We start from the raw sequence: 9470 nt of genomic DNA, 5'->3' as shown, positions 1-9470 counted from the left end.
GGGTTTCTTCATTTTTTAAAATCCTTTTATCTGATTTTTCCTCAAATAAGTTGGTGTCAAGTGCTTTGTCTTCAATCTCACTAATTCTGACTTCCATTGCCTCAATTCTGCTCCTATGACTTTCTATTGAATTGTCTAATTCTGAAATTTTATTGTTAATCTTCTGGATTTCTGATTGCTGTCTCTCTATAGATTCTCGCAGCCTGTTAAATTTGTCATTATGCTCTTGTCTAATCTGTTTAATTTCCTCTATTGCGTGTTCTGCCTTTTGCTTAATTTCTTCCTAATTTCTTGACGAGTTCTGTATATTAATCTTTTATATTCTGCCTCCGGTAATTCCAAGAAACTTTCCTCCTCTGGAAAATTTCTAGATTCTTTATTTTGGGAGCTTGCTGAGGCCATCATGGATTGCCTCTTTATGTGATTTGACATTGACTGTTGTCTCCGAGCCATCAATAAGTTAATATATTTATTTATTTAATGTTTGCTTACTGTGTCCTAGCTTCTTATTTTTTGTTTTTTTTTTTTGATATGCCCCAATAGGCTGCTCGTATAAGTTAGTTTGATTATTGGCACCTTTGAAGCTCTCATGTCCTATCACCAGGTGGTTAGATCTGTTACTAGGTATGTGAGCTCAGGAGTCTGCCCACTCCTCCTGTCTGGATTCAGCTCAGGAGCCCAGGTAGATAGTCACCAAGTGTGTGGTACAGGCTCTCACCTACAGTCCTAGACAGGCATGGGTGATTGGTGCAGGCACAGGCATCTGGCTGCAGCAGGGGGACACATTCTGAGCAAGGCAGGGGGCTGACGGCCACTGAGTGTCCAGGAGGAAGGTGTGACCCTGTTCCCTAGAGCACGTAGGTAGGTGGGTTTTGCAGCTGGACTATGAGCTCCCAATGCTGTTGGCTGTAAGGACTGGTGGGCACCTTTTATTCATGGGCCCCTATTGCAGGTGGCTAGGTGGCGTGGGTGGAGCCACCAGTCCTCTGGCCCCTGATGTGGGTAGATGAAGACCCTGCTTAATGAGCAGAGCTGAAACAGTTGAAGTTAGACCTCAGGTATATAGCCTATTGTACTGCAGTCATGAGGGCCTATGCTGTTGAAATGCGCCCACACAAGTCTATGCAGGGGGAAAGGCACTCAAACTCCGTGGATCCCTTATGCCTGTGCCTAGGCAAAGGCGCTGTGCCTAACCTGGGTTCCTGGCTTAGGGGAGCCGGCAGTTTATTTTTTCCCGTTTGTTAATTTGTTCACTCTCCAAAGCAGGGAGAATGGCCCCAGGCATGTGACGGATCCTACTTCCAGCCCAGGGGACTCAGAAATTGCTGAACCTGGTCCGGGACCCACTGCAGAGCAGGGAGTGGGTAGGTAAATCAGAGAGAGGTTTTTCCCCAAGGGGGCTGTTTTTGATCCACACGGTAGGCCGTACGCAAGTAGTTATCTTTTGCTGATCCAGGGCTGCTTCTCACTCTTTATGGGTGGCCGTGCAGACCCTCTGGTCTTGCCCAGTGTGGAAAACGTGCCTCCTGAACACTGCTGCTTGCCTGCCTCACCACTCACCCATGAGCTGATCAGGCCTGAAGGGCTCAGGCTCTCGCCAGGTCAGGTCTGGCAACTCCTCACTGCTTCTGAACCATCTCTCCCTCCCCCTGCCACTCAGTGCAGTTCCTCAACTTTGCCTTTAATGTTCAGGGCCCCTAGATTGTCATATATAATTGATTCACTTGTTTGTTTGGGTCTTTACTGTAAGAGGGTCCACCGGAAGTGTCTGACTACTTACTCTGCCATCTTGGCCTTGCCTCCAACATTTTGGATAAACTTGATAAATAACCAAAGTAAAACATGGTTGCACATTGATTTGAGTCTACAAGGAAACTATTCTGGGTAATCTGAACTTCAAATGTGGAGATGAAAGAGAATTTAAAGTCGTTAGTTTACTGAAGGAGAGCTTATGTTGCTCTAGGTCATACACATCATAGTCGGTTGAGCCAGATTACTTCTCTTCATTCGGTGCCACTATACTACTTAACTTTCCAGAAGAAGATCTTTCTTTTAAGTCTATGTTGTCAAGCTAAATCCTACGCTTCATCTAGTCTGTGCTACTATAGTGGCAGATTAACCAGTAAGCAAGTTATGAATGGCCTTACAATAAGCAAGGTATGCACAGGCTTCTTTGTGCTTATTTACTAATCTGCAGTGAACATTTTCACATTTGTGGTGAAAAACAGGTGAAATTGTTCATTACAGATTAGTAAGTAAGCATAAGGAAGCATGTTCATACCTTGCTTAGTGGGTAATCCGACCCTGGATGCAGATCATTCATGAGCATTCCAATTAAACCCCATTGCCGTTGAGTCAATTTCAACTCACAGTGACCCTATAGGACAGAATAGAACTGTCCCATAGGGTTTCCAAGAAGTGGCTGGTGGATTTGAACTGCCGACCTTCTGCTTAGCAGCCGAGTTCTTAACCACTGAGCCACCAGGGCTCCAGTATTCTAATTATTAGCCAGTAAATCATTTGCTGTGGAGTCAACTACACGCTCCAGAGAGTTTTCAATGAATAATTTTCTGAAGTAGATTGCCAGGCATTTCTTTTGAGGTGTGCCTCTGGGTGGGTTAGAATCTCCAAACTTTTGTTTAGCTACTAAGCATATTAACTGTTTTCACCACCCAGGGACTCCATTCCAATAACCAGAAAAGCTGTAACTCAGATTTGCAACACTTCTTCTTTATATCATAACCTTGAGTACTCTGAAGGTGACCTAATCCAGAATGTGTAAATGATAAACACCAGTTCTGAGCCAAAACTGTTTTTTATTATCAGATATTTAGATGAACTTAAACATTGTTCAGGCTAGTTGAAAACCGATTAGGACAAATGGTTTAAAATCTGATCCTGGAACAAGAAGAGTTGGATCTGTGCCTCAAAATACTCCCCGCCCTCCTCCCTCCCCCCGCCCCCTGCCCCAGGCTCTGTGTCAGACACACAAAAGACAACATAGTTTAAAAGTCCTTTACTTTGTTTAGCATAGATCAAATAAGTAGAAAGGGAGAGAGCACTAAATCTTATATAGGAGGAAAAAAAAAAAAAAAACCCAAAGACTACCACCAAATGATTTTGCCAGCTGCCCACCAGATTAACGTTCTCCAAATGAATATATTTATGTTTCAGAAAACTTTATAATTCTATAAAATTTTATAATTCTATTCCCTTCTTGTTTGTTAACAATATCCCGTGTCTTAGATTTTTTAACTAAACATAAAAAAAAATTACAGATGTTTTCAAAGGACGATAACTTAATGGAACTCTGATAAAAATTTCTTTTGGTAATAATTCCAAGTTCTTCATGCCCTATACCCATATAAGCAGCAACTGTATGGTTGGAGTCTGGAGGATTTCAGAAAGACTCATGATGATGAGAGAATTGAAATTTGAAGACAAATACGTGAGCATTCGCAAAACCTTCTTCCCATAGCAAATGCTTTTCAGTTACACAGTTACATACGTAACCCGTTGCTGTCAATTCCGATTCATAGCAACCCTATAGGACAGAGTAGAACTGCCCCATAGGGTTTCCAAGGAGTGGTTGGTGGATTCAACTTGTCACATAGGGTCCCTATGGGTCAAAAATCAACTCCATGGCATCTAACAACACCAAAACACACATATATAGACTTTGAGAATTTTGGAGTTGGAAGGGGTCTCAGAGGCCAGAAAGACTTGCCAGGTCCCCAACTCTTTAGCTGCAGAGCTAGGATTAGAACTCGGGTCTTTTGATGCCCAGACCTGTGGGTTTTCCATACTATCACTCACAAACTCCCATTAATTTCATTGTCAATTATCAAAAAGGGCTTTAATTACAAACAAATTTCCCTGCACGTGTGCATAAGGAGACATGTGGATGTCTCCGCGGGACTGTTTACAATAGTGAAAAACTGGAAACAAGTGAAAGTCCTCTGCAAGAAGATCAAATGGGGCTCATTTGACTCAAGACCATATAGCAGTTAAAGTGAATGAATTTGAGTTCTATGTATTAACATATGTTGATTTTGCTGAGCCATGAAAACTGTAAAACAAAATAGTATGATACCATGAAAAGGAAATTAAGACATACACACAAAACATTCTTATGTACAAATATGTATTTTGCTCTTTAAATTCTTCCCCTCCTCGGCATGTATTCATAGTTTGAAAAAACTACACACGGTATGAATAGAAGTTGTTTATTACAAGTGAAGAGTTGATGGCTTTTCAAAACTACTTGCACTTGCATGTAATTTCTTCCCAATCAATTTCCTCATGTGTGGTCTATTAATAAAAATCATATTTACCTCCTTTCTGTGACCATTAATTACTTTGTTTTTGAGAGAGAGAACTCTCAGGACATCTTGAGGAAGATTCACCCCCTCTCCCCTAGAATTAGAGGATCCATCATTAATAAATTACTTAAAAAGGGAAACTGCTTTAGTATATTCACCAAATTCAATTAGATAATTATAAGGCAATTTGCTTCTTTGTGTTGTGGATGTACTACATAGAATTATTAAACATTAGAGGATGCTTTAAAAAACCAAACCAAACCCTTTGCCTTCAAGTCAATTCCAACTCATAGCGACTCTATAGGACAGAGTAGAACTGCCCCCATAGAGCTTCCAAGGAGCACCTGGTGGATTTGAACTGCTAACCTTCTGGTTAGCAGATGTAGCTCTTAACCACTACACCACCAGGGTTTCTGAGGATGCTTTAGTGACGCCTATTAGAGAGTCTCTTATTTTACAGATGAAGAAACAGAGGCCCAAAGAGGGCAAATTACTTCCCTAAAGATATATAGCTGGTAATAGGCAGAAAACCAAAATAAACCAAACTAGTTGCCATTGAGTCAACTCCAACTCATAGGAACCCTACAGGACAGAGTAGAACCACCCCATAGGGTTTCCAAGGGGTGCCTGGTGGATTCAAACTGCCGACCTTTTTTTTTGGGTTAGCAGCCTGAGCTCTTAACCACTGGGATTAAGGCTCAACGACTGGCTAGAGGTCTTCACCCTTTATACCACACTTCTTCTCAGGCGTCACACATTGTGTCCACACTCTGCCCAGTGCCAGAAGACAGAGGCATCAGTCCAGTGAGGAAAACAAAACAAAAAAATCACCAAAAAATCACAAACTGCTTTATTGCAATTATAATTTCAAATCAATTAGCCAAAGAGTTTTTTTTTTTTTTTTTTTAACTTTTCAATAGATGTGGAAATCTATCTGTCTATTCATATATCTCCAACACACCTCTGGGGCTTTGCTGTATGTATATAAATTTTACGTACATTTGAGTTGTGTGCACGTGTGCTGTTAGTTGCTGACAAGTCGATTCCGACTCATGGCAACCCCATGTGTGCAGAGTAGAACTGCTCCATTGTATTTTCAAGTTTGTGACTGTTTGGAAGCAGATTGCCAGGCCTGTCTTCTGAGGCACCTCTCGTGGGTCTGAGTTGCCAATCTTTCGGCTAATAGTCAAGGTCTTAATTGTTAAGTTTGTACCACCCAGGGAACCCTGTGTGTGTATACATATATATAAAATATATATGAGTATTATATATATGAGTCTGAAATCTGAGTATTGTAATGGTACCTTGGAGAAAGCTTCTTCCTATCTTTAGGTCTCTGAATCTCCATCTGGAAAATAATTAACATGCATTATAAAATGAGAGCTTTAACACTCTTGACCAAATGGGCCATTTGAACACTGAGAGGATTATAATTGCTCTACAACAGATTTGCAAGATGTTATCATAGAGATGCCGATAGCCAAAGGAAAAATCTTCCACAACGCTTGAAATAAGTCCCCTTATGGAGGTGGACTGAAAGATACTGCCTTTAGTAAATATTTTCATCTGTGAAATGCTCCACTACTAGGGAATAAACATTGACTATTCTTACCTTCTGGTCCAATCATTTTTATTCATTGCAGCAGGCATTTTAACAGTTTAAAAGTTAGAATTTTCAGCATTTTCTCCCTTTAAGATATGTATTTATTTCCCAAGCCCTTGATTTTGGAAACGTGTCAAACATGTCCAGACATTTCATTAGTCATAGGATTTAAAAAAAAACCAAAAAGACTCTCTTCGATTCTCGTATGTGTCCTTACACATACAATCCTTCCCTTTTTAAATCACTGTCCATGTACATCTTAAAACTAGTGAAAAGAATATTTAAAACTGAGACAATAAACATTTTGGCAGAACTGCTCTGATCCCAGAGCTTACGTCATTGCCATTATTTTTCACTCCGAGCCGACAGTATATTTGAACCAAGTGACATTTTTTTACCCTCTTAATACAAAACCAAAACCAAACGCACTGTCAACAAATGGATTCCAACTCATAGCAACCCTATAGGACAGAGCAGAACTGCCCCATAAGGTTTCCAAGGCTGTAAATCTTTACGGAATCAGACTGCCACATCTTTTTCCTGCTATGGAGCGGCTGGTGGGTTCAAACCACCGACCTTTCAGTTAGCAGCTGAGCATTTAACCACTGCACCACCAGGGCTCCTCTCTTAACACAAACAATCGAAAAACAACAACAACAACAATAAACTACTCTCCTGTGGGAAATTATTTCACTTTTATAAATTAATTCCAGATTCTCTTTAGCCCATTTGGTTGGTTTGTTTCCCTCAGGAGCAAAAATATGCTGTTTTCTTACTCTGATTTACAAACATGAAGACATAACTTCTGATCTTGCTAGACAGTAAAACTAAACAATTTTGGCTCAGCTAGGTTTTGGGGCGCTCCAAAGAAATGTAGGTGCTACAGGAAGAGACGTTAGTGATCCTAGTCGTTCAGTTCTTGCCTTTGGAGTATTCTCTGAATTGTGTGGGAGGGTGTGGTTGCGTTGCTGTGAACTTCTGCTGCGAGCTTCTACCCTAGAGATGGTTATGTTTCCGAGGTGAGTGAAATGATACTTGTAAACAAGTTTATAATCATTAATAAAGCTTACCAAACAATTTAAGCTCTTTAGAAACATACATCCACTGTTTAATTGCCTATTGTTTAATTATAACCTTTAATCAAGGCGTGAAGACTTTTAAAAATGCATTTATACAACTCCTAAACTTAATTAAGTTTGATTTCATGATGTTTATTTCGTTTTTGTAAGTTTCAGGTGTCAAATTATTTCTCCCTGGAGATCTTGATGAAATTCCACCAGTGACTGTTCCAGTGTACTCTTTAAAAATCCTTAAGACTATTTTCCTTTAGAGTTGACAGTTGCCCACTCTGGGATCCAGATGCTATATTTGCAGTACTATGATTTTGTTCTGTTTGCCACACATGGCCTTTTCATACACTATTTCCCAAAGATGGAAAATTCTGCTATTTTTTTTATACTTCATAGCAAAATTTCATTAGAATGACTTAAAATCTGGGTCTTTTCATCCTAGATGGTATCTAGCTGAGGATTACTGAAGATCCCGGTAGTAAATTAATCCAATGTCTCTTTTGGGAGTGCCCACTTTATACAGAGCTCACACCAGCCACTATGGGTAAACAGTACTAAAAAATTGAAATTTACAATAAATGAAGGGAAATTTATAGACACTAGCAAGTGTCAGTGGACTCCTGAAAGAAGGTGCTGGAACCTGGGTGGTCTTTGAGGTTTGTAGTATTATCCTTCAGGCTCAGGGAAATATCTTCTAAGAGATTAAATGACTGCATGTTACCCTCCTAAGGCTCTTCAACGATACAGCTGCCTTTGTGACACGAATATATTGGGTCCTCATAGCCCTCCATTCGAAAAGCATTTAAAGGAAAGAAAAAAAACCTTTAACTTCACTTGTTTCTTAGAGTTTTAAGTGCTGCAGCTAGGATCCTGTAAACATGGGGACACTGAGAAAACCTGAAGTGCATAAAGTTCTTCTCGAACGAAGAAGTTTAAAACCCTGCCTGAAAATAATGTACATAACACCTTATGCTTGTGTAGCCATTTTAAGTTGGAAGAGAGTATTCCCATCTATTATGTTGCTTTACTCTCAAAATCACTGTGTAAAGGAGAAAAGGTATTCAGTCATTCAATAAATCGGAGTGCCTACTGCATGCCAGGCTCTATGAGGAGAGTCCATAGTACCTGTGCTTAGAATTTTCTTGGAATTACCCAAGACAGGACCAGAAGTAAATGCAATAAAGGTAGTACATAGGAGGGGCAAATGGAAATATAGAATTAGGTGCCACATCGTGCTAGGAAATGTACATTATTTCACGATACTCTTTAACAGGTTGTTTATCTACAGTTTATTGACAAGGAAACTGAGATTCCTAGAAGCTGTCTCTAGCCTCATACTGGAGGTGTCCATCAGGAGCTTTGTAAAAGGCTCTTGTCTCATCATCAGCCATTACCACTACTTTCCCCACTGGATTAGGCTAGCTCCAGAAAAAGCGCACAATTAACATCTCTCTACTTTCTTCTTTGAACAGAGCTCCCTCCATTCCAATCACATTGGTGGCCATTTGGTCTCAGCTTAAACACAGGTAAGGCACTTGTCCTCATGGTGAAGTAAATGCGCTGTTGGCCTTTCTGAACTGAAAGGAGTATTATCACAGTAATTTCTGTGGGTTTGGCTTCCGAAGTTGGGGCAAGGTCTCCAGATGATCTGGCTAGTCTACCAGACTCTGAGTGCTCAGAGGACAGGGCTGCTTTAGATGTCGAGTCAAGGAGTCGCGATTGAGTCTTAGTCACAATAGAGGCTTCAGTTTTACCCCTGAAGAAAAACTGGGGCCCAAGGAGATGAAATGGCTTGACTAAGGCCGCCTGGCAGAGATGAGATCGGAATCAGGTCTTTTGACTCCAGCCTAGCGCCTCCTATGATCTTTATTAATCCATGTGTTAGTCTTGGAATCTTTTCTTATCTGCTTTCCTCTCTCCCTTTGTCTGGGTGAGGATGTGATCTCCAGTCTATCGACAGGTTTCTCTCCTTTCAGAGAGGGGTGGAAAGGGGTGTGGGGAAAAGTGTTTTCCGTCAATAAAGGGCACCAGTTCTTTCCACCACCACTGATGGAAAGCCCGCTCTGTGCCAGGCACCGGGCATCCAAGGGACAGCAAGAGGGATTCCCTGCCTTCAAAAATTGAAATTGGGTCTCTCGCGAGTTTTGGGCAGGTCCCGGGGCGTTGATTACCTTCTCTCGGGAGCAGTCCCAGCTCCCCCCCAGGGATCTCCTCCTGGCTTTGCACACTCCGCACTCAGCACGGTGCCAGGCCCGGGCGTCAGGCGCAGCACCCAAACCAGCAGCGTCAAGTACCAGGAGGGGAAGCTCCCGGCCTCAAGCGCCCGCCCTAGACGCGCCACAGCCGGCGCCCTCGGTCGCCACGGCAACCGGGGAGGCGCTGACCCCTGACCCTGCAGCCCTTCCCGGCCCCGCCCCTTCGCGTTCCCGAGATCAACATGGAGAAGAGCAACCCGGAAGTGCCGCCGCCACCGCC

Source organism: Trichechus manatus, unplaced genomic scaffold (genome assembly GCF_000243295.1).
Source record: "Trichechus manatus latirostris isolate Lorelei unplaced genomic scaffold, TriManLat1.0 scaffold00031, whole genome shotgun sequence".
In the NCBI taxonomy this organism is placed as follows: Eukaryota; Metazoa; Chordata; class Mammalia; order Sirenia; family Trichechidae; genus Trichechus; species Trichechus manatus.
The sequence above is the reverse complement of the archived record's forward strand: the minus strand, read 5'-3'. Positions refer to the sequence as shown.